A 26073-nucleotide genomic window follows, 5' to 3' on the forward strand; every position below is an offset into this window, starting at 1 on the left:
GTCCTCTGGGAGACTCAGCCTGGCGTCCTGGCCTAGCCTCTGCAGAGGGTGGAGGCTCTGTGGGGAGGGGTGGGAGTTAATGGTTAATCACCCCCGTTGCTGGGTAGGCTGGGCGGAGCCACAAGGATTTGGCTGTTTGTTGGTTTCTGACTGACACCTGGGGTGCTAATTACAACTGTTGGGCCCCCGCTCATTAATATTCAGTTACCAATCTTCCAAGGCGGGGCAGGACTGGCCTTTGTTGGACCGTCGCCTCAGCAGCCCCCAAGTCCGGCCAAGTTGGACATCCCAGCTGACATGCTTAGACACTGACAAGTCTACTACCAATGAAGCTCTAAGCCAACCACTTCCCAAATCATTGACTTCTATCCTCAATTCGAGATAAAGCTGTCCTGGGTCGCTTGAACTGGAAACCTAAACCCCAAGCTCACACTTGGATCTTTCGGATCCTTCTGAAGAGGATTCTTCTGGTTCCCTTCTGTTTGTCACCTGTCTTAGGAACCACTGGGACTCGCCTTCAGGTCCCTTCCCTGGTCCCTGATAGCTCCAGCTGGATCAGACACCATGGATGTGACACCTGTCACACTGAATGCTTCCACGGCACCCACCCTTCCCACGACAAGCACAGACAAGCTCTGTAGCCCATAGACCTGGGCTTACGCTCAGACACCTGCCACCTGTTATGGTGACTCTGAGTAAATGATTCTCCTTCCAAGCCTCAGTTTCCATCTCATAGACGGTATGGGACAATCTGAAAAGGTAGTTTGGGTAATGCATAAGATATAAAAATAACTGTCAAGGTGTGCTGCTAATGCCTCGTTCCCAAACCATCATTCTTGTTCTGCTATGTAGCCCAGGCTGGGCTCAAATTCTTCACACTCCAGCCTCAGCCTTCCAAGAGCAGGAACTAACAGGAATGTGCCACCATGCCCAGCTAATTCCTCTTCTCATTTTGGGGTTCCCCATCCATTTTGCCTTCCTGTTTCTTTCTGTCTGCCTCTTCCCTTTGGGGTGGGGTTCTCTGCATGGCTCAACACTCATTCCATTCTTTTTAAGGTGTTCTGGGTTTTTTTTAGGTTAAAAATACACTACCTGTATGAGTGTTTTGCTTGCATGCATGTCTGTGTACCACATGCATGCCTGGTGCCTATGGAGGCCAGAAGAAGGCATTGGATCCCCTGGAGCTGGAGTTACAGATGGTTGTGAATTGCCATGTGGGTGCTGGGAATTAAACTCTGGTCCTCTGGAAGAGCAGCCAGTGTTCTTAACGCTGCCGTCTCTCAGCCCCACCCTCACCTTTTTTAACCTTTAAGACCCCTTTAGTTTAAATGTTAATTTCATTGTCTACATCCCTCATGAGGTTTGACTCTGGACCAGGAGCACCTGTCCCCTTGTGACATCCCCCTCCGGATCCTTCTTTGCTGACACTTTTGAGACTCCCACTAGTTGGGAAAAGAGAGTCACAGAAGGCCAAGTATGAGGGCAGGATCTGAGGAAGCTTCAGGGCCTGTCTTGCTCAGCTAGTCGAACGAGCAATTCAGAGTCCATTGTAACAACACAGAGAAAGAGTGAGAAACAGAGACTGCTTTGGATTGAGTGAATGAACCAGAAAAGTGTGTGACTAGGAGGCCAGGTGTATTACTGAGTGAATGACTGAAACTCATGAGTATGTAAAAGAGGGAATGAGTGACTGACTGACTGACTGAATGAATGAATGAATGAATGAATGAGTGACTGAATGAATGAATGACTGATCAAGTGAATGAATGAATGAGTGAATGAATGAATGAGCAAGTGAATGAATGTGCGAGTGAATGAATGGATCCGTGAATGAATGAATGAGTGAATGAATGAGCAAATGAATGAGTGAATGGATGTGTGGATGTGCCTTAACACCATAGCGATACCATCAAAGCCCTCTTTCTGTACTCCTCAGCCTTATTATGCCCCGTCCAACCTGTCCCTAGAGACAAGATGGTGGAAGACAACGTGAAGCCAATTGTGGGAAAGAAAGATATTAGACTCAGGGGCAAGTGCACAGGGTTTAGAAACTCTCTCTGGGTCTCACAGGATGGCTCAACAGGTCTTTGCCTTGCAAGCTTGCTGATCTCAGTTTGACCTGGCATGCCCTGCTTCTATCAAGGACGCTCATACATGATTAAAAACAATTTCTATCACTCTTCAAGTGGATTTGTGGTTCACGTTTCTTCTCTGGGAAACTTTCATTATAGTGGGGGAAGAGCCTAGACTCATCCTTTGTTTCTTGGTTGAAGGGAGAGGACAGATTGGAGCTTGCAGCCCACACCTTAAGATCCCCGAAAGGTCTGAAGATGACTTCTGACCCTTTCAGGCCCTTTCTGGCTTCACTTAGCAACATCTTGTCCCAGTGATCCTGGGAGAAGGGCTGGGAAAGGGAAGGCACATGACAAGCCACCCACAGCCACTCCACAGCATTCAGCATATCTGTTCTATATGCAGCTCACTCCCTCGGAAAAGACACAGTCCCTCCAGTCCCCAAGCAGACTGTGATCGTTAGCCAGTCAGAGTTTTATTGGAGCAGCCACCCAATGGGTCTTTTTATGGGTGACAATGTAGATTCCACTAAATACAGTCTGTGATGAACTAGGGTTGGCCAGGACACATCACATATAGACAGAGCTATCAAGAGGAAAAGAGAGCTTGCATCGGAAGAGCTACAGGCACACAAACCATGGCACACATGGCATGTTGCAGGCTCCACACCCATGTCCCACCCGGTCACGACTCACACACTGTAACCTACCCATTCATGGACCATAAACTGTGTAACCGTCTCATTCATAATTCCCTCCACCTTCAGCTGACTCCGAGCAGTACCCTCACGGCAGCCCTCCTTGGCCTACATGGGTCATACCTGTGCGCCCTAACAATCCAGAGTCGGGACAAGCGATTTTGAATCTAGTGTCTGTAAAATGGGCCTCACCCGTGGATTTGTAGTTGTCTTGGTGACAAGCAAGATCACGCTGTCACTTAACTGTTCCTGCTCATTGCCTCTATAGATCACGGAGTCTGACATATGTGGGTCAAGCATCTCTGTCATCTCAGATACTGCTTTTCTCAGTTCTGTTCCTGAATCAGATTAATGGGGTAGATCCTTCCCACGGAAAGGTGGCTGTGGTCAGTACTTGACCAGGATGTCAGTCAGCCCTCCAGACCCACAGGTTCTATATCCAAGACCTGACGCTTAGGATGGAAAATATTAGGGGGAAAAATGTGTCTGAGCCACATGCAGTGGACACTGAAGGCAAAGAAGACCCAGAGTTAAGGTCAGCCTGGAATACATATTAAAGCTCTGTTTTAACAGAAAAAGGGGGGCTGGAGAGATGGCCTAGAGGAGCTCGCCTCTCAAAACTGCTGGCCTGGGTTCTGTTCCTGAACCCACAGTAGAAGAGAACCAATTCCTAAGCATAGTCCTCTGAAGTCAGCAAGATCATGGCCACCCTCAATCTCTCTCTCTCTCTCTCTGTGCCCACCCTCACCCACCTCTCTATCTCTCTACCCACAAATAATAGTTTTTTTTTTTTAAATTTAAAAACAAGAAAAGAGTTCTGGGGAGATGGCTCAGTGTGGTAAAGCGCTTGCCACACAAGCACGAGGACCTGAGTTCAAATCCCTGGTGCCCACACGAAAACCTTGGCATGCCTTATGTGTTTCTAATCTCAATAATAGGAGACAGAGACAGGAGGATCTCAAGGCTCACGATCTAACTAAGCAGTGAGCTCCAGGTTCAGTGAGAAACCCTGTCAGGAAGCAAAGTGGAAAGTGGTAGAGGAGGGAACAGAGATCAGAGCCACAGACAGACACGCGCATGCGTAGGAAACAGAGGGCGGATCCACGGACAGACATGCGCATGCGTACTCAACCTACACATACATGCACACACAGCCGAATAACAGAAACCACAACATTCGAACACACACAGTACTAGTGTTATTTCTGACCTCAGCATGCTCAAATCAGGATATTTGTTTGTTCAAGATAGGATTTACTGTGTTACCCAACTGGGGCCTTGAATTTCTGGGCTCAAACAAGCAATCCCTCTGCCTCAGTCTCCTGAGAGCTGGAGCACAGGCAAGCACCACTTGTCTGGCCATTATACAGTACATTCCCTTGACCCCTTAACAACATTAATCCAACAACAAGACAGCTAGTTACATAGCACTCCCATGGTAGTACACATACTCTGAAGATGAGTAAAACTCCAGCGGGCTGTGTATGGGTCATATGCAACGCAGCCATCACTCATGTCAAGTACCTGTGAATTCTTCTATCTGAGGAGGGTGCAGGACCTCCCTTACGGACCCAGAGATACGCATGCAACAGCAGTGATTATGACCACTCGTTGGTGACTCGTGGCTCCCCTGGCCACGTGACCTTTGGGACTTAGAACCCCTAGTCTGGGGAGCACCTAGGTCGGGCATTTCCCAGTCTCAATATCATTGGTGTGGAACTCTTTCATCTCCTTTATCCTTTTTCATTGAGCTATCAGGCCCCAGCTCAAGGGATAGCAGCCTCTGGAAGAGATGAATTCAGAGCTTGCCTGGAGACCCAACTCCTTCATCTTGCAGATGGAGAGGAAGCTTGAGCAGGGAAGAAGATGGTCCAAAGAGGTGGCAGCTAGCCAAGAGCTGGGCTGGGAGCTCACATCCTTGCTGTGAACAGAGGTTTAGGGCCCTGCCACAAAAGGCCATCTCCATCTCCCTCGCTCATTCTTTCTGAGACCGGGTCTCACGTAGCCTAGACTGTTTATGTAGCCAAGGATGACTTTAATTTCTGATCCTCTTGCTTCTACCTTCTGAGTGCTGGGGGTCGGGGGATGCCCACCATGTCTGGTTCCCGAGTTAACCCAGGGCTTCACGAATGCTAGCTAAGCCTTGTACTGACTGAGCAATGTCCTCAGCCCCTCAACCAAAATGGCAGTAATAGCACTTTGCAACTTTTTGGCTTCATGATAAGAACCCGCCCACTACTCTTCTCTTTTGTTCTGAGGCCCAGGGTGTCCTCATTTTATAAGACCAAATGGAGACTCAATGAGGTAAAGTACATTTGCCTAAAAGCCATGAAGTGTGTAACAGAAGAGTCTCCCATTTGGACAAAGGCTGACTACGGGATCGAGGGTCCCTCCTTCTGTGTTGCCCCACGTCCGGGGTCACTGAAATAACTACAGAATCCTGGAGGCTGGTTTTTCTATCTCCGTACAGCAGGGATGTTGTCATGAACCTGAGTAGCCTGAGCCCTGTATCTGGCCACGTGCAGGTCTAGAGGCACTCTACAGACCTCCCGCCACCTGGGGCCACTTGGCGCCTTGGCTTCTCCTCTCAGAGCTCACCTCACCTCTATCTCCTCTCCTTCCTCCCCCACCTACCACCCAGGGTGCCGTGCAGGGGAAACCTGCACTTATCAAGACAAAGAACAAAAGTCGTGGGGGCAAGAAGCCAAGAGCCATGTCTACTCTGGGGTAGGGCCTTCAGCTTCGCCCCTTTGAAATTTCAAATTCCAGTTTGTGGACAAAGTCCTAACTATCTCACAATATAGGTACCCAACTGCTGACCAAACTCCAGTCCAAGCGGCCACCTGGCCTGAGGCTGGCCTGGCTTTGCCGTTTCCTTTGGCAGCTCCCAAGACCTGAGGGTAAGAGTTCTGGGCAGGTGGGACCTGCCAGACCATCCTGCATCTCCCGTGGGGCTGATGGCCCAGGGACCCCCAAGCCTATCTGAGAGGACCACCTCTTCCTGAAACCGGAACCTGATTCTTGTTGATGCCAACAACTGAAACCAGGTGGGTACCCTCTCTGGGCCTTTCTGCTCCTTTTTGACCTCCTGTGCCTTCTCCGTCCCACCATGGCTAAGTCCCATCAGGACCTCCCGGAACTTCAGACTAGAAAAGACATCTTCCTAAGCTAACTATAGGGCAGATGGAGACCCTGACTCCCTCAAGTGAAGGGTACTTGCTACAGGTTGGGAGTTGAGCCAAAGACCTGAGACCTCTCACCAAGCTCAGAGGGGAGAAGGGATTTGCTTCAAGCTAATTAGTGGTGGCATGTGAACTCTGTCTTAATAAAGGGGACCCCATCGTTTTCCTGTCCCATAGACTATGGATGGCTGCATGTCTTTTACTCAATGACTGTTGGCCACTGGCTTGCTCATTGACCAGAGTATCTTAGCGAGGAAGATGAGGGAGCTGGGGGCTGAAGGCCAGCGGTTTTAGAAGGAAACATTTATGTGGTTAACTGATAACTGGGCCCCATCCCTGGAGCCACCAGTAGCCTCTTCCTCCCTCCCTGTCCTCAGTGTGATTAAGATGAACCTACCTGTCTGCTAATCATTGCTGAGAGTGTTGGTCTTGCTTTAAAAAATTAACTGGGCATGAGTTTGCGATTTGTCTCACCCCTAACCCTGAAAAGGCTCCGGGTGGGCAGGAGGCCTCCTGGGTTATGCAAGAGGCCATTGGCCTCTCCACACACGTCCAGCAGCCTGTGCTGCGCCCTCCGGAGGGGAGACTTTGCTCAAGAGTCAACAGCCTGCATATGCCCTGCTCCAGGGCCTGAGTCTATTTGCTCTGTTACCACAGGGAGATAAAGGTAGCTGGAAACATCCCGAAGGGGGATGTGAAGTAGGGGCTTGTAGCTCCAATGTCCAAGCCACAGAATCTTAGGGGAGATGCAAATGGAGGCTTTTGAAGCTGGGTCCTGGGGTTCCCAGGAGCCCACAGAGGGGAATCACATGATACCTTTTTAGATGACATCTTAATAGTTCATTTTCAAGTTGGGAAAGTACTGGCCCAGACCCAGCAGATGAGAGAAGGAGGCAGAGGAGAGGTGCGGCCTGTCTAAGAACAGGCTACACTAGATAGTCTGGGTCTCCTGGGACAGACATGACAGGCATCTCTGGGTCTGAGTGATGTGTTGAAGGACATCAAGGGAGAAGTCTTTTCCTCTGCTGAATAGATCTCTGAGAGCCACCAGAGGCCCAAATTAGGGGATGTCATCTGTGTCTTGTAGGCCTCTGAGTAGTCCCAGAAGCAGGAACATGAGATAGGGGCACCTCCCAGCCTTGGCTATGTCCTATCTCTGGAAGCATCCAGCCCGTAGAGACACACAGAAGCCAGAGCCCTTCCCAGACTATCTGGACTCTTCCGCTTCAGTTTCTTCCCTATAAGTTGAGAAAACGCCTAAGTTCTAATCCACAAAAAGATGAATAGCCCAAAGACATAAGCAACGCGTAGACATCTGTGTCAGTAGCTTTGCTCAGGAATTCTCACACTGCTCTGATGCTGGGTGTTTTCATGAGCAGTTTGTTAAGACGGCTGACCCAGAGAGGTTGAGTTCTGTACCCAAGCTCACACAGTTGATAGGAAATAAGATGTCAGACTTGAATCCAACCTAACTCCAGAACCTGATCCCAGGGTTACCCTATCCTTTCAAGACTTCCCCAGACAAATGCTCAAGAAAGCCTGGCAGTACAGGGGCCTGGAAGCAGCTCTGGGTAGACAGCAGTGTATTGTGGGAGGTTCTAACAGGAAAGACTTAGGGAGGTTTGGTGATCGAATGGTCTGGGGAATGATAGGGTAGAAGCCAGGATTTGGGTCCCGTGGGCAGTGTTTCCTGAGGTCTGTTTGCCTATGGCCAGGTGGCTTATGACATCTGAGCTGACATTGCCACTGTCCTGTTTGTGTTCTGTGAGGGTGACCTTGGCCTGTGTGGACCCAAGGGGTGATGGGAAGCCCCTGTTACCCCAAATCCTGGTCTTGGGAATGAGGAATGAGTCTGCTATTCAGAAGTCACCCTTAATCCCCCTGACTCCTGTTTGGAGGGGCCCCAGGGATTTGTCTGATGTCATCAGTGTAAAGTATTTGGAAGTTAGGAGACAGGCCAGGATCATTGTGTGTGCACAGGTCACTCACTGCACAAATATTCCAGTCCAGAAGGCTGAGGTGGGGGATGGTGCAGGGGGTGGAAATCCAGCCCTCGTTCCAAGGCCCCAGGGCCTGGTCTATCCAAAGGGGATACAATTTCTGATTTGAGCAAATGTTCCATGTAAACCATTGATTAGCTTGTCCCAGTTTGCTTTTAGCCATGCATGGTTCTGGGAAAGACCATTTCCCTCTTTGGTCTTCGATTCTCATTTGGAAAACCAAGCTGAAGTTTCATTCTGGGTAACACCAAATGGAACCACTTGAGACTGTAAAAAGCTTTTAAAAGGCTTGTACTGGAGTGTGGCTCGGTGCTAGAATGCTTGCCCAGCATGTGACAGACCCTGGCCATCCCCCAGCTCCACATAGGGAACAAAAAGGAATAGATAAAACAGTGATTCCCAAACCCTGTCACAAGCCAACAGGCAAATCTTGGGGTTGGATAACCAGACAGACAAGGTAGCACATATCTGTAATTACAGCAGGAGAATTGGGAATTCCAGGCCAACCTGGGCTACATCATGGTGAGAGGAAGGCCAGCCTGGGCTTATGTAGTCACACTCTATCTCAAAAATAAAAATCTTGGAATGGGAGGCACAGTGCTAGGTGTTGGAGATTTTCTAAGAAATCTGGTGGGTGGCCATAATTGTGAACCTCTGTGGACTCAGGGAAGGCTGGAAACATGTTAATCTGGGTCCAGGTTTGACTGTGTACAAGTCAAACCTTTTGTGAGGCTCAGCTTCCCCATCTGTTAGGTGGGTCAGGGATAACTTCCTCTCAAAGTCAGAATGCTGACTCATGGGTGATACTTGCACCACACTTGGCTCTATCTCCAGTTTGTGGACAGCTCCAATTCCAGGGACCAATGGCTATTGCTGGTATTGGCAACAGTGTATTGACTTCCAGGTCAAGGATGAAATGACCTGGAACTAATTCCTAGGACATGTGCTGCAATCTTTGCTGCACACCTGTCGCTATGGAAATATGTGTAGTTATTATTTTTCTTATTTACTATTTTACCTCATTTGTTTAAGCCTTTCATCTTAAATCCTTGCTACATTGCTGTGTTTCAAAATAAAAATATAAGAAGGTACCTGTCGAGACTTGCTTCCCCTGACTCTGTCTGTCACTGCTCCCAGCTTCTGTACCATCTGGGGCCATTTCTTACTTTTTCTTGTCTCCCAAGTGTTACAGGAGCCTTGTGTGTATGTCCAGGACATGTGCACTCCTGTGTTGTCATGCAGCCTACACTGTCCTGCACTTTGCTTTTCTCATTTTCTGTGGTGGTCAGTAGGTTATCTGACACCATTAGGACAAGCCTTGGCTAAGGAAGAGCAAGTTCAGCCAAGAAGCCTCAGTTTCCCAGGGAGTCGAGACTCAGATTTTTATTTTTCGGTAGGCTTTTGTACCCAGAGCTTAGGTTGGTCTTAAACTCCTTAACTAGTGGAGAATGACCTTGAACTTCTGGCTCCCCTGCCTCTACCTTCTAAGTACCAGGCTTACAGCTGTGCACCATCTCATCTAATATTTATTCAGTGCTGGATACAGAACACAGAGCTTCAGTTTCTGTAGACAAAAAGCCTCTATCAACTGTGCCCCAGGCCCCTGGGGTTTACATTTTCCTCCTGGTTGCTGGATTGCCAGGGCATTTTGGGTCTGAATTCCCAGAGAGGCTAAAGGGTGAGTAGGGCATCAAAACAGGGACTCAGAGACTGTCCCCCAGGTAGCATAGTCAGGGCTCTGTGGCCAAGCCCTCCAGCCCTGTGGAGACTGTCTAGAACTCTCTGCCAGCCTCAGGGTGAGTGGGTATAGGGCTGGGAAGGTCAGGAGAGGAAAGCAGTGAGGAGGGGAGAAAGCAGGGCCAGTGAGACAGGCTGCTTCTGGCTCCTGAGGACAGAGTGGAGAGAGCTGGTGGTGGGTTTTGTTTTGTCTCTTTTTAACAATGCTGTGTTTAGATCATCTTGGGGTCCCCTCTGAATTCTTTACCTACTGACTTTAAGCAGCTCACTTGCCTCTCTCTGCCTCAGTTTCCCCAACTGCAAAATGAAGATAAGACAGCTGGTCAGCCTTGGAGTAACCCTGAAGAGTCTTTGGGGATCTGGACTATCTATCTATCTATCTATCTATCTATCTATCTATCTATCTATCTATCTATAGATATAGACAGAGACAGAGACAGAGATGGAGATGGATATACTTGATCAAATGTCCTCCTCCCATCAGGTCCCTTGTCCTTCTGGGGTGGGTTGGGGACTGGGACTAAAGATCTCCACACGCCCTGAATTCTAAGCTTTTCCCTGAGTCTCTGGTCTCTCTTCTACCATCCTGGGCTTCCTTCTGGACAGATATGAACTCAGGGGCATACCTGGTGCATCCTGTGGGAAACTCTGGTCCCTGTCAGACATCCTCCTCCTGGTCCTATGGGGTCACGCACGGTGGGCAAACTCTTCATCCTTGAACAACTTCCTGCTGCCACTCTGGCACCCAAGACCCTGTGAGGGCTGCTGGCGAGTTAATCCCTTAATACTGGTCACAATGAGATTTCGGGGACATTGGGAGGTGGTCACCATGGAAACCAAAGACCTTTCCAGGACCCATGGGAGTAATCAGCCACAGGCTTCAACAAGGGGCCTGAAGGCCCAACCTAGATAGTCGTAAGAGGCACAGAGGCTGCACTTGAGGACCTCTTGCTGCCTCTTCATGTTCTCCGGCTAAGCTCGGAGCCAGCCACATTTGCAGAGAGAGTCCTGTCCCTACATCCCTTGAGCCTCAGGTTCCTTGCTCTCTTTTTAGGGCCCTAGTCATCAGCCCAGTAGCTTTTCTAGAAGAGTTTAAGGCTCCCTTCTGAGTCTATCAGACTTGAGCTTGAAGCTCTACTTTCCCATCCCAGGCTAGCCCAGGCCAGCACTTCACTTTCCAGGCCTCAGTTTCTCCATATATGAGAACAGTAATGCCACCCTGGCCACATTCAGGGATCTGGGGGTGAACAGAGACACCCAATGAGTGTGGATGACAGTCTGATGACACTGCACACTCCCTCCCAGCCACTTGCAGAACCCCACGTCCCAGCCCTGCTCTCTGACGGGGCTGTGGGTCTCCACGTCTCATGTTGATTGTCTTTCTCCAAGAAAGTCTTGATGACTTGGGTGGGTTTGAGGACTCCTCCTCTGTCCCTTCCTAGTCCCCAGAGCTTTACACACGCTGTATTTATCATAGTATCTATCATGGTGACTGCCTCCTCCTTTGGACTGTCTGCTTACCGTGGGTTTTCAGGGACCCAACTGGGGCTTAAAGTAAATGTGTTGGCTGAATAAATGAGTGAAGAACTGTAGGAATCCACCCATCCAAGCATTTGGCTTTATCAGCACTGTGGAGGGAGACTGAGCAAGGAAGACAGGGAGCAAGAGACTTCCCTTACAGGATTGTAGTTAGCAATGAAAATAAAAACATCCAGTGAAACTGTAACTTCAGACAACCTTGTACTTTTCAGCATAAGTATATCCCAAATAATGACATGCTCATACTTAAAAAAGGGATGGCTCAACCAATGAAGACATCTGTCTCCTAGCCTGACTCTGGTGGCTTAGGAGCCTACCGGGGCAAGTTGTCTCTGACCTCCACCGGAGCCTGTGGCCACTTACACACCCTCACATTCACAATAAAATTTTCAAAAAAGGTTAAAGGAGGGTGTGGTTTATCCTAAGTACAAATGCATTTGAGAGCTGAGGCTACGTCTGCCAACCTCAGTCTCAGCCTGGCAAATCAGGCAGTATAAGGGAGGTAAATTTAAAAGGGAAGTAAATTTTAAATAGTGAGCAACTGCCCAGAACAAGGAAGCTGAGAGAGACGACAGCACCTGGTGGTCAGGTGGCCCGGCCTCTGCATAGGGTGGTCCTCTCCTGCGAGGAGACAATTTTACACCTCAGTGAGGCGTTGTTAGGACAAGCTTTATGTGCATGGTACTTGGTGAGGGACGGGCAGGGGGCTGCTGACTGCTGAGTCACTTGCTAGACTGTGCATTTTTGCACCTTGGATCTGGGCCTTCGCAATCCTGCGTAAACCCATGGTCCCACCCCCCAGGTCAGCCAATGTCCTCGGCGGGGCCGAGAGCCAGAGGAAAGGGGCCAAAGGAGCTGCGCAGAGAAGCGTGGCCACCTAGCAGAGCTCAGAGTCCTAATACCCTAGTCTGGCCCATCCCTGTGGCGACAGAAACTAGCTCTGCCAATCTTCCCAGGACCGCATGCAACATTGCGATTTGGCCTTCGAGGGCTCCTCCTAGTGGGCAACGTGGGTACTGGCGCTCAGAGACTCGTACATCTCATACATCCCAGGAGGCCGCACTGTAATCCAGTCACAGCCTGCTTCCACTGCACCAACCAGAACGCAAGATTTTTTTTTTTTTTAAAATCTATCCTGCATTTCCAACTTCAGTGGAAGTTCGGGTTGTAACCCCAGGAGCCAGTGTGCGGACGCCTTTAAGGAAGTTCCCAGGCTTTGTGCCGGCATCAAACAGAAGCCTTTATTTGCATTCATCGTCATTTAGAATGGAATTCATAACATTAAATACCACTCCCTCATCATAAAAGTTGATATGGAAGCTGTAGAGAAGGCTCGGTGGTTAATAGCGCTTACTTGCAGAGGACCCCAGTTGGGTTCCCAGCATCTATGGGGTAGCTCACAACATTTCCTCCAGTTCCAGGGGATCGGATGCCCTCTTCTGGCCTCCATGGCTCCTACTCACGCAGCACAAAGAAACTCACACAAACATTTGCATAGCCACATACCACCCCCCACACACATGTGCGCATGCACTAATATTTAAATAAATAAAAGTTAGCATGGAGATATGAGTGAAATCAGCTCTGTAAATTAGGCTCATATTAAACACACTGGAAGCTTTGTCCAATAGGATGGCTTGTTCTGTTCCTAAGTTCTTAACATCACCAGCTAGAATCCCCCACCCCCCCCCTTCCCCGCTCCACTACAACCAACTAGGGCGCAATTACCATATTATCTGGAAGCCAGCAGAAATCTGTGCACAACTCTTCCTTGTCCCCTCTGGCTCCCGTGCCATCTACTCTTCACCCGAAGCCGGGCCTCGATCATGTGCAAACATGCCTTGCCTCTGAACTCTTCCTCGTTAAACTTTTACAGTGTCCTTGCCTCTGAGTCTGATGACCTGAATTCAATCCCCAGGACCCACATGGTGGAAGGAGAGAAGCGACTCCAGTCCTTTGACCTCCACATGATCACTGTAGAACACCCTTCCCAATACATATATACATGCACACATACATATATACACACATACATATTTAAGGACGAGAATGTCATTAAGTGCCATTTATAAAGCTCAGAAGATTCCTGCCACAGAGATGTTATCGCTGCATCTCTACATCTCCAACCTCATCTCCTTCCTCCTTTTCTCCTTCACGTCTCAGGACCTTTGCACATCCCCTTTCTGTTATCAACTTTTGCCACGTCCTGGAGTGAGAGTAGATCTTCAGCTCCACACTGGCTGCTCTAGCCACAGTGTGTGAGTTCAGTTCCTTCCTCAATCTGACTTCTCTGTCTCTGTCCTGTCTTTCCAGCATGTCAGCTTGAAATGGCCGAGTGTCCAGCTACTTGTAGGTAGATAATCTACTTACATATCTCCAGCCCCCATCTCGGAGATGCCCCCTGGCTGCATTCCACAGAGTATACCCCAAACCTTGAACAGGTTCAAATGAAACAAAGACGAGGCAACTAATGGGAATCTGGTAGCGCTCTGAAGAGGCCTTTGAGGAGAAGTTGTTGGGTATGCTGACTGTGAGCTCATCGGGTAAATGTGCTTGCCTCTCAGCCTGATGACCCGAATGCAATCCCCAGGACCCACATAGTAGAAGGACAGACGTGACCCCTGCCCTTTAACCTCCACGTGATCACTGTAGTAACCCTTCCCCAATACATGCACACATGTTTAAGGACGAGAATGTCATTAGGTGTCTAGTACATAGTAGACAATTAGTGAAAAGAATTCTACACTACAGTAGGGGTTTTTTTTTTTCAGAGTGAAGTAAACAGTCTGAGAATCATAAATGATTCAGTCAGGACACGGTGGCAATGCTTTAAACCCCAGTGCTTAGAAACTGGAAGCAGGGGGACGAGGGGTTCAAGGCAATCCTTGGCTACGTAGTGAGTCTAAGTGTAGCCTTGCACTAAATGAAACCACGTCAAAAAGAAAAGAAGAAAAGAAGAAAAGAAAAGGAATTCATCAAGGGATGGAAGCCGTGGATCAGTGAATACAGACATCTGCCAGGGACTCAGCACAAAGACAGAGCTGACTCTCACTAGTTAACTCTGAGCTCCACACTGCCGTGCTCACCCCCACACACGCATATGCACACACAAATAATACACGAAATGAAAAGGGGGGATACAGCAGGTGCTCAGCAGGGCAAGGTGCTTGGTGACCTCAGCTCCATCCCTCGTACCCGCATGCTAGAAGGAGAAAGATAGTTTCCTGATGTTCTCTGACCTCCACATGCAAACTGAGGCCACCCATGTGCACATGTGTGTGCACATATTGATAAATAAATGAATAAACTACTTACTTACTTTACAAATAAATTTTTTTTTGAAAAATTTTAAAGAGGAATGCTCCTCCAGCAGGCTCCTGAGGATTGAAGCCTCCTGCTCTGCAGGGCTCTCAGCTGTGGCTCCTCCCCTTCTCTTCCTCCCCTTTCCAGAGACTCCTTCCTCTGATGTCCTTTCAAAAACAAAACAAAACAAAACAAAACAAAACAAAACAAAACAAAACAACCCTAGCCCCAGCTCCCTTCAGAGCCTAGATTAAGTCTGGCCAGTTAATGAAGAAATGGCACCCTTACCACAGTCACGAGATATCTGTTTGGAGAGAGGCTGCCATGTCCATTTTTTCCTTTCCTAGGAACAGGGGCGTGAAGACCACGTGCAGGACATTGTGGGTAAGGATAGGCAAATGGAGGGGCCCTGGCTCAACCCAGAGATTTCTCTGGATCAGTCTGCTTCTAGCCTATCTGGGGTTATTCACATTGGTCTACTTTCCTTTCAGGCAGTGGGGTAGCTTCATAGTTGCTCTGATCTCTGGATGTGACTGTGACTTGTCTCAGTGAGATTTGAGGAAGAGCAAGCTGTTCCAGCCTTGAGACTAGGTGCTCCTTTACAGAAATAAGGATGCGTAGAATCACCATGGTGAAGAGTGCCCTCTGCTGACCAAGGAGGGACATGCACTGTAAGGGACCTAGACCCGGCTAATGGAACCAGTCCGGGGCACAGGACATTTTGTCACAGAACGACATACCTAATCAGATGGGATAGACTTCCCAACGCATCTCAGGTTTTCCCAAGAGCACTATTGCTTTTAGCATATCTGAAAACACCTCTAATGTTACTTATGTACAATTTCTCTTGCACCAGGTCATTTCTTTCTTTTTTAAGTTTTATTTATTTTTTAATTGAGTATTTTCTTTATTTACATTTCAAATGTTATTACCCTGCCTGGTTTCCCCTCTGCAAACTCCCTATCCCATCCCCCTCCCCTCGAGGTCATTTCTTTTTCACTTGGATTTATTTTATAGTCTTTAAAAAAATTTTTTTTAGGGTAGGCTCTCATGTAGCGCAACTTGCTGTGCAGCTGAGAATGACCATGAATTTCTGATCCCTCCTGTTTTCGATGGAACCACAGGAATGTGCCATAGGCCAGTTTTTATAGGGTGCTGGAGATGGGGTGTTGGAACACGCCAGGCAAGCATCTTACTGACGGGCTACATCTCTAGCTCCTAGATTTATTTTCAAAGGAAATGTTATTCTTATCAAGTAGAATATCATTTCCTCATTAGAAAGTAAGAAATAATTAGAATGAAATAAACCATTAAGTTACATCCTGACTCAACATCACAGGCCTTTTAAGGCCTCTCTGCCCTCGGCCTGTCTCCCCTTTGTTAAAGGGGGGCTTGGAGGGAGGTCTCTTAACAGCATGTAATATAAAAACCCAGTAGAGAGGGTTAGTACGTGTGGAGCCAGTGCCATGTCAAGGCTGGATAAACACATTCTGAGCCTTAACTTTGGGGGTTTGAATGCATATGCTCTACCATGCCCCGCACCCCCAGGCCAATATCTGTTTCCTTACTTGCCAACAGTAAATGTGTAGGCTATGGGCGATGGTGGGGACTGTTGGTGTTCCTACAGGTAAAGGGCTAGAACTGTATCTGGCACACTGTGAGTGCTACAAAGATGTTAGCTGCAAAACAAAGACCCTATAAGATCTGGCCTCAGTGGCACACACCTGTGATCCCAGCACCAGGGTAGCTGAGGCAAGAGGGTCAGGAGTTAAAAAGTCAGGCTGAGCTGCCAAGGGAGGCAGGCATGGGCCACATGAGACCAACTTAAAGCAAAGAAACAAAACACCACTGTGACCCAAATGTCTTTGAATAAGAATATGAACCCCATCTTTTCCACAGGTTAGATGTATATCCCAGGGATGAAGTGGGCAGGCAGAGCTACATGTCCTGTATCGATGACCGGTGATGTAACACAGCCCTTGGTTTTATTTAGAGACAGTTATTCCAGCTCTATGTCAAGTGTCACTCATGAGAACCCAGTGCTCAGATCAGAAGAACCAACGTCCCCTCCCCTGCACACTATCCTGAAGCTACCATATATGGACACTAGCATTGGGCTTTAAATTCGGGAGGGACACTTAGGACAGGACAGGCTGCAAAGGCAGTGTCCTTGGAGACTGAAGGCTCCGATCTGGGCTGGGTGCTATCAGCTGCAGAAAGGCAGTTCAGCTAAGTGCTGGGGCTGTGGCCTTTGAACTGTCTGATCCTGGGCAAGTTACACGCTCTTCAGATCTTATTTGCTTCTCCTAGGAGATAGAACTCAACAATAGGGCCTCTTTATAGAGTGCTTTGTGGAGCAAACCTGATAAGCCTTCTACACCTGGCAGGCAGGTGCCCAGCATGCAGCTATGCTTGGCTTCAAAACGGGTCTGAGGCGGTAGCTCGTTAGACAGCTTACCCAGCACATGAAAAGTCCTGAGTCTTATTCCAGAAATGCAAAACAAGGTATTTATTAGGAAATAAGAATTCATTTGTTAGCCCACTAGCGAACATGCCTTTAATCCCAGCACTCAGGAGGCAAAGGCAAGGGGATCTCTATGAGTTTGAAGCCAGCCTGGTCTATGTAGTGAGTTCCAAAACAGCCAGAGCTACATAGTGAGACCTTGTTTCCCCCCTCCAAAACAAAAACAAAACAAAAACCAAGAACATAGCCTCTTTCATTAAATAGTATTGCAGATGCCTGTGTGTTTAGTTCTGCCTTCACCCCCATCACTTGGGGAGATCTGGCAAGAAGACTGGCTTGCATTTGAAGTCAGCCTAGGCTACACAGTGAGTTCCAGGCCAGCCTTGGTTGAAGAGAGTTTGTGAGGATTTAGAGACATGAAAATCCCTGGGCACTGATGTTGGGAATATAAAGTAGCGAGTGTAACCTCTGTGGAAAGTGGTGTGGTGTTTCTCAAACATGTCCATAATATAATTTGTCCATATCCAGTCTCCTCCATTACCCTTCCTGCTCCACTCCTCTTCCCACTACGCCTTTCCTTTTTCTTTTTTTTTTTTAAAGATTTATTTATTTATTATATATGAATACACTGTAGCTGTCTTCAGACACACCAGAAGAGGGCATCAGATCTCATTACAGATGGTTGTGAGCCACCATGTGGTTGCTGGGATTTGAACTCAGGACCTCTGGAAGTGCAGTCAGTGCTCTTAACCACTGAGCCCTCTCTCCAGTCCCCTTTCCTTTTTCTTAACAGCCCCCTTTCTACTTTCATACTGTGTGTGTGTGTGTGTGTGTGTGTGTGTGTCTGTGTGTGTGTGTGTCTGTGTGTGTGTGTGTGTGTGTGTGTGAGAGAGAGAGAGAGAGAGAGAGAGAGAGAGAGAGAGACCCAGTGAAGTCATTAGGATTATTTACAGAAGTATGAGCACCTTACCTGGGGACACAGTACTGAAGAAAATGTCTCTCTGTCCCCCATCAACCAACTTAACTCCAAACACATCCTTACAGAGGGATGAGACCTCACAAGCTCCTCCTCCTCCTGTGTATCCCACTCACAGACTGCGCTGTGTTAGCAAGGATAACCTTGAACTCTCATTTTCCTGCTTCTGTCTCCTGAGTTTACAAGTGTATTCTTGTACAGTACATGTTACATGTTATGACTGAAGAAGCACCATAAGCCGGGCATTCATCTTGGTACCCATCAGCCCCCTGGAAGGTAAGTTCCCAGGACCCCTGATTCAGTGACCCCTCACTCAAAAATGTAAATCCATGACTATCCATTTGTTAGGATATGACTAGCTGCTTTTTCTGCTTCTGTAACTTGCTTATGCAGATACCCCAAGGTTGTTTTGAGTTGCCTTAATCACTTAACTTGGCAGGGCAGAACAGCTTTGGTTGGCTTGTATAGATATTGAAGGTCTTTGTGTGGTTTCCCCCTTTAAAAGTCCTTCCCCATACTCCTTTATTACTGTAGTCTCAAATTTGGCTCAGAGATTGTTTATCCTGCTAGCAGCTAATCAATAAATCTTTTAATTATAGTTGGATTGTCTATGGTCTTTTTTTCCAGTGGTCACAAATTCCTTAACACAAACCTAGGGCTTCATGTATGCTAGCCAAACATTCTACAACCCCACACCTCCAGACCCAAATTTTGTGTGTGTGTGTGTGTGTTTGCGTGTGTACATAAATAAATAAATTTTGAAATGTGCCCTGTAGCCAGGCTGTCTTTAAATTGGCTGTATAGCTAAGGATGACTTTGAACTTTGGATGATGGTCAGTTTAATGTCAACTTGAGAAGGGAACCTCAGTAGAGGAATTGTTTTATTGCCGCAAGTGATGTGGGAAAACCCATCCCATTTGTGGATGCACTTTCCGAAAGTATTCCAGATTAAAAGGGCGTGGCAGAGGAAGAGCCTTTGCTTGCTTGGCCTCTGGCTCTCTTAGCCTTCCCTCTTTGCCAAATTAACTTTCCCTGTTGAGGCTGCTGTTTCCTTCAGGGACACCAAAATCAGCATTTCTACACACTCATGATGACTAAGGAAGAATCAGCTGCTCTCTGAGAACCCTTCAGGGTTTGTCACTAAATTGGGACTGTTGAGGCTCCCAGCCTCAGGGACTAAGCAAATGCGGGATTCTGGGCCTCTTTAGTGTGAGGACAGTCACTGTGGAGGCACCCTGACTGTGGAGGCGCCCTGACTGTGAAGGCGCCCTGACTGTGGAGGCACCCTGACCGTGGAGGCACCCCACCTCTAGGACAGAGCGACTCCCAGGGTCTCAACCCCTTCCTTGAGTGTTATAATTTCTATGTAAACTGATTTAAACAATTACACATATATTTTTCTCCTACCAGTTCTGCTCTGCTAGAGACACCTAATAATCCACACCAGACCCTCTGCCTCCAGCCCCCAAGTGCTGGAATTACAGACACGTATTTCCATGTTCAACCTCACTCAGTCCTTTCAACAATTTTTGAAATATGGTTACTGAGCCTAGAATGGCCTGTTGGTTGGTTTGTGTCAAGTTGGCACGAGCCTAGACGTGACTGGGGAGAGGGAATTTTAATTGAGAAAATCCCTCTGTTGCTTGTTGGCAAATCTGTGGGGCAGTGCTTTGATTATTGATTGATGGGGAGGGCCCAGCTCAGTGTGGTTGGTACCAACCCTGGGCAGCTGTCTAAATGGTCTAAGAAGCAGGCTAAGCAAGCCACGAGGAGCAAGGCAGTGAGTATGCTGTACTCCTCCACGGCTCTTGTCTCGGCTTCTGCCTCCAGGTCCCTCCTTTAGTTCCTGCCCCGACTTCCCTCCGTGATGGAGTGTGATCAGTGAGCTATAAGATGAAATACATCCTTTCCTCCTCAGGTTGCTTTGATCACAGTGTTCTGTTAAAGCAATAGGAAGCCAACTAAGACAGGCAGATCTGCATATATTTGAAAATAAAAGAAAAAAATTGTGGCATTGTAAACCAATCAATAAGGCATGGCCTGCTCTAAGACTAAAGTTAGACCCACTGTTCATCCACATGACAAAAAGGACATCTGTAAGGGCTTGAACCTGTCCCCAGGTGTCCAGGTATGGGAAGCCTAATCGACAAATATCTATGTTAATGATATTTTTGAGGAAGAGCCCCAAGAGCTAGTTAGCATTTGATGAGGTCATGAAGATAAGACACCATGAAAGGCCCTCAGGAGATGCCTATATCACAGACTTCCCACCTCAGGACCTCTGGCCAACTAAACAACGGTTCTTAGGTTGGATGTGGTAGCTCACGTCTACATTCCAGCAGTGGGGAGGTAAGGCCTGCCTGGATCATCTAGACAGACCTGTCTCAAAGAGACAGACTGGCAAAACAACGTGTCAACAATGACCACAAGGTGACAAGAAAGGCAGCTCAGCAGGTAAAGATGCTTGCTGCCAGGCCTGATGATCTGAGTTCAATCAACACACGTGGTAGAGGGAGAAAACCAATTCCACAAGCTGTCCTTTGACTTTTACATGTGCCTAGACATGAGTTTGTTCCTGACTCCATGCACATAGGATGGATAGATAGGTAGGTAGATAGATAGATAGATAGATAGATAGATAGATAGTTTTTTTAGGCTTTTAAATTTTATTTTATTGCAAATTTTGTGTGTGTGCACATGTGTACCTCATGTGAGTCTGGAGGTCAGAAGAGGCTCTGGGAACTGAGTCCTAGCCTCAAGTGCTCTCAACAACGGAGCCATCTCTCTGGCCCCTGTAAATTTTTATTTTTTTACGTGTATGAATGTTTTACCTGCATATATATCTGTGCACCATGTGTGCCCGATACTTACAGAAGTCAGAATAGGGTACCAGGTCCATGCCTGGATTATAACAGACATAAACAGGTCCAGAAAGATAACTCAGCAGCTAAAAACACTTGCACATGTGCCCAAAAATCTGGAGCCCATGGGAGAGACTCAACTCCTGAGGATTACTCCAGGACACCCACACTTGGGTTGTGGCTCATATGTACCTACACACACACGTGCGCACACACACACACACACATCACTAGTAATAATAATATCAATAAAATAATAAAACATAAGTAAACTCGGGGTACACACGGCCACGTAGTAGATTTGCTAAGAGTGAGAGGTGGACATATATCCTTGTTCACAAAATATTACCTTCGGGGCATTCCTCCACGTTTGAAACAGTTTCTACTTCAGAAAAGAAAGAGCAACTTGGGGTAGGGTTGACCTACTGACTTAATGGGCATCAGCAATTGACAATTCAGAAATATAATCTTGTTTGAGACAGGGTCTCATGTAGCCAAGGCTGGCCTCAGTCTCATTGCATACCCACAGATGACCTTGAATTCCTGGTTCTCCTGTCTCCACTTCCCAATTACTGGTATAACAGAGGCGTGAAATCATGTGTGACCTCATTTAAAAAGCCCTACTGCTTAAAATGTCTAGAAAATTGGGTTGGGAATGTAGCTTAGTTGGTAGAGGGTTTGCCTAGCATACATGAATGAGGCTACGAATTCCAGTTCAGCCTTACATAAATACAGGGATGGTGGTAAGGCCAGTGAGCATAGGAGAGAGATTGGCTTGGGCTCCCATTTTGGTTTGGAGTTGTACATACCCCCTCTTGTAATAATGCACTTAGTGGTTCCTTCACTTGTACGCACTATGCACACACACACTCCTAAGAAATGCATCTAGAACCTTAGAACACCCATGGGTCCCCAACTGTATCAGGCTATGTGTACCCCTATCTCCACATATGTTTTCTCACCCCTGGTAACATTCAGATTTGGACAGTTTCTGTCCTAAGTGTACCTCCAGCACGTCAGGGGAGAAGGAGTGATCTGGCCTGAAGCGGCTTTGGGTACATGGTGGGGAGGCAAACACTGTCCTCTATTAACCTCTGATGGAGAATCCCCCATTCAATATCTCATCTCTGTATAATTGGGAGCCTATATGATTAAAACCAGGTGCATTATGGGAAGGAACATGCAAAGCAGAGAAGTGATTATATAACCTAATCTATCAATCAAAATAGAGAACCACCTGAGTGTGCCTGTTAGGAACAAGCTCCTTCTTCTGAACCCTGTAAAGGATGCCTGAAACAACAAACACTCAGGGCTCTGGAGTGTTTTCACTCCTGCAGCCTGCTGTCAATCATGACCAATGGCTCCCTGGGTAACCTGCACTATTGCTTTGCTTCAAATAAAATTATCTTGCTGCTGCTGCATATCTGTGTGATCCCTGATTTTCAGTTTTTTAGATAAAAGGCAGGAAAGACCAGGCCTGGACCCGGATCAGAGCTCACAGTAGCACATAACTGTATTCAGTACATAGGCTAGCACTTGGAAGGTGGGACAGAAAGATCAGAAGTTCAAGGTCATCCTTGACTACTCAGTGAGTTCAAGGCCAGCCTGGGCTACAGGAGATCTTGTTTCAAACAAAACAAACAAGCAAGAAAGAGAGAGAGAGAGAGAGAGGAATCCAAAGTGAAACATCTAGAAATCTAATTTTTTAAAAATAGATTTGAGGAGACTGGAAAGATGGTTCAGAGGTTAAGAGCACTAACTGTTCTTTCAGAGGTCCTGAGTTCAATTCCCAGCAACCACAGGGTGGCTCACAACCATCTGTAATGGGATCTGATGCCCTCTTCTGGTGTGTCTGAAGACAGCCACAGTGTACTCATATACATTAAATAAATAAATAAATAAATAAATAAATAAATAAATAAATAAATTTGGAAAAAAAAGGTTTTAGGTGTGTGGCAACATATCTAAGAAGAGAACACATCCAGGGAAAGCCGGAGGCAAAGAGCTGTATTGGCTTGCCAGGAGCTCCGAGGGAGGGGATGGACTCACTCAGGACTCTACACTTCCTGCTCGACACATGACCATAAGGGGCTCTGAGTTCTCTGGTCCTGAAGTCCACGCTTCTGCAATGGGACATTTTCCACATGCCTGACAACAGGATCTTTCCTGTTACAGTGGCATCTTGTGGTAAAGGGCAGATGACAGGTGGCCTCAAAGGCTCCTCCAGGACCCCACCAGCCATCACTCCAGCCTGGGCTCTGACATACCCTGACTGGTTGAGAATGCAATATTAATAGGAAAGAAGGAAGGCGGGAGGAAGGAGGGAGGGAGGCGAGGGAAGGAAGGGAGGTGAGGGGGAAATAATTAATTAATTAATTCCTCTTACCTTAGTTAATTCTAAATTTTTAAAACACACAAACACACACACTGTTGCCAGGTGAAGGCCAGAGGCATCAGATTCCCCTAGTCCTGGAATTAAAGCTAATAGTGAGATTAGCTGGGTGGTGGTAGTGAACACTTTTAATCTCAGCACTCAGGGGGCAGAGGCAGTGAATTAGAGGCCATCTGAACTACATACTGAGTTCCAAAACAGCAGGGCTACAGAATGAAGCCCTGTGTCAACTAAAGAAACCCACACACGGCCCTTCAAACTACAGGAGAGGAAACTAAACCTCAGACAAGGCAGATGCCTGAAGTATGGGGCTGGGACGATTCCTGATTCCTACTGTGGCCATGGCTAAGCCCTGCAGGGGTCACCACGGAGGTTCCAGTTCCTTTGGTTCTGACAAGCACAAGCCTTCCTCTGACTACTCCCAGGGTCTTTCTACCTTCTCAGGCCTGTTCAAAGATCTCTGAGTGGTTCTCCCAGGCCCTGCCTGAGGTGTGGTTGCCTCTGCTGCCTGTCCTGGAAAATCCTGGGGCCTTGGCGGTGTGGTGGCCAGCCTTGGCCAGTCTTACAACAGACACTTGTCACATAGCAGCTGTCTGGGCAGAGGGAGGTATGTTTACCTAGGGCAGAGCCTAGGCAGGGGCAGCGGCTTCCTTCCCACACCATGAACCCAGCCAGTTGCTCAGTACACGGATTCTACTGTGCTCATCTTTGCTTACACAGTCTGCAAATGTCTGTGGAGCACCTACTATGTGTTGTACACACGGTTTCAAACTTCACTGACGTCTAAAAGCAAGAATCAGGCCGGAAGGGTGGAGCGTACCTGTAATTCTAGCTGAGGGTGGGGCATCTGAAGCTCAAGGCCATCCTGGGCTACACAGCCAGACTCTTTCTCAAAGGTAAATAAATAAAGCTAGGCTTGGTTGTATGTACCTAGAATCCCATGCTTAACAGGTAAACGGTGATGGGAGGGTGGATCAGAGTTCAAAACCAGCTTCAGTCATGTGGCTACTTTAGAACTTGTTTCTAAATAAATTTAGGAAAAAATTTTTTTAAAGAATGAGGAAAAAGAAAGAAAGAAAGAAAGAAAGAAAGAAAGAAAGAAAGAAAGAAAGAAAGAAAGAGAAAGAGAGGAAGAAAGAAGGAAAAAAGAGTTGGAACAGATGTGAGAAGGCCATGGGGTAAAGACCAGCCTTAGAGAAGTCTTAGGCCGTCACCGCTGCATGCAGGGTCTTGCTGAACCCTGTCGGGGCGTGGTGTTACACGGATAATAAACCCCAGATCTTTGTTGTGGTGAGAACGATCTCACAAGATCCCGGCTTGCCCTCAGGCCTTCTTTTCTCCCCGGCACTAAGCTTTCTCCAGTCACACTGGCCTTCTTATCAACACCCCACTCTTACCCCGACCCCTACCCCGTGCTGGACTCATCCATTCCCCACGCTGCTTCCTTGGCCAAGGTCCCCTTTCCCCCACGCTCTTCGCAGCACTTCCCGTAATACGGATCATATCGCATATGACTTCCATTCAGAGGTCTTCCTTGACCACCAAATCGAAGATCATCCCATTTCCGTCCACCACCATCAATCTCATTCTCTCCTAAGGCTTGAAATTATATACTCAAGAGCTATTTGCCTCCAGTCTTCACCACAGGGCAAGCACAATCAGGGGGAGGGACTCCGCCTCTCCTTTCCTGTTGCGCCCCTGGTGGGGAACGATGATATTACAGAAGTGCAAACCACCCCTCAGAGGATATTATTATTATTACTGATTTATTCTGAGTCAGGGTGCCCCTGACACCCAGGCTAACCTTCCCACCTTACTGTCCCTGGAGCTAGGATTACAGACGTGAGCTACCCTCACTCAGCTGCAACTTCACCGGCTTCAACAGGAGGACCGCTCACCGGCGTGACTGTTATTCATAGCAGCCATCAGGTGTCAGCCATGGCGTCTGTATCAACCTCTATATAACACCGATGCTTTCCACACAGAACACTTCTTTAACCCACAAAAGAATCTGAAGAATCACAGAAGAATTCCTCAGAGTTATCTGATGCGGTACAGCCAGCACTGCTCACCCGGTTCTCAGAACCACAGAACCAGGAACCAAGGGTGATAAAGAAAAATTTTACCTGTTGCAGTAGGGTGATGAGGTCTTAAAAAAAAACCAACCCACCTTCCAAGTACTAAGAAAGGAGAAAGAGAGAAAGTGTGTATGTCTGTGTGTGTGTCTGTGTGTGTGTATGTGTGTGTGTGTTGGTCCCTGGATAATTGTGCAATTCTTTAAGGCTCTCTGGCTTTGGTTGTTACGGTCAGCTAACTTTGCTCTCTTTTTCACACATACAGGGTTGGAGTTCAAGTCCCATCACTCAGAGGCTGTGTGATTTTGAGTGAGTGATTTAACCTCTCTGAGCCTAGCTGTCTTGTCTGGGAAATAATATCATTACAGCACCTATCTTACTGGGTAGTTAAGAGAATGAAAGAGTGGAGTTTTACAAAGTGCTTTGAACAGTAGGGAGTCCCGAAGGAGTCCTGAGCTAAACAGCTAGGAAACGAACAATGTGGGAGGGATGCAGCCTCCTGAGTCCAGAGTCAACCTCCAGCCTCCAGTGCCCAGCATCCACCCAGCAGCATCCGTCCTTCCCACAGCTCTTCACTCAGCTGCCTCTTGGCTGTACTTTTTCTACATGCAAACACTTGGTATTTTTCTTTCTTTGAAGGTACAGGTTAATCTTTGAAAGAGAATATAGGCCCGGCAGTGGTGGCGCACACCTTTAATCCCAACACTTGTGAGGCAGAGGCAGGCGAGATCTCTGTGTCTGGTGTACAGGACTCCGGAGGAGGGGGGGGGGAGG

The sequence above is a fragment of the Grammomys surdaster genome, unplaced genomic scaffold (assembly GCF_004785775.1).
Source record: "Grammomys surdaster isolate TR1022 unplaced genomic scaffold, NIH_TR_1.0 193, whole genome shotgun sequence".
Classification (NCBI taxonomy): Eukaryota; Metazoa; Chordata; class Mammalia; order Rodentia; family Muridae; genus Grammomys; species Grammomys surdaster.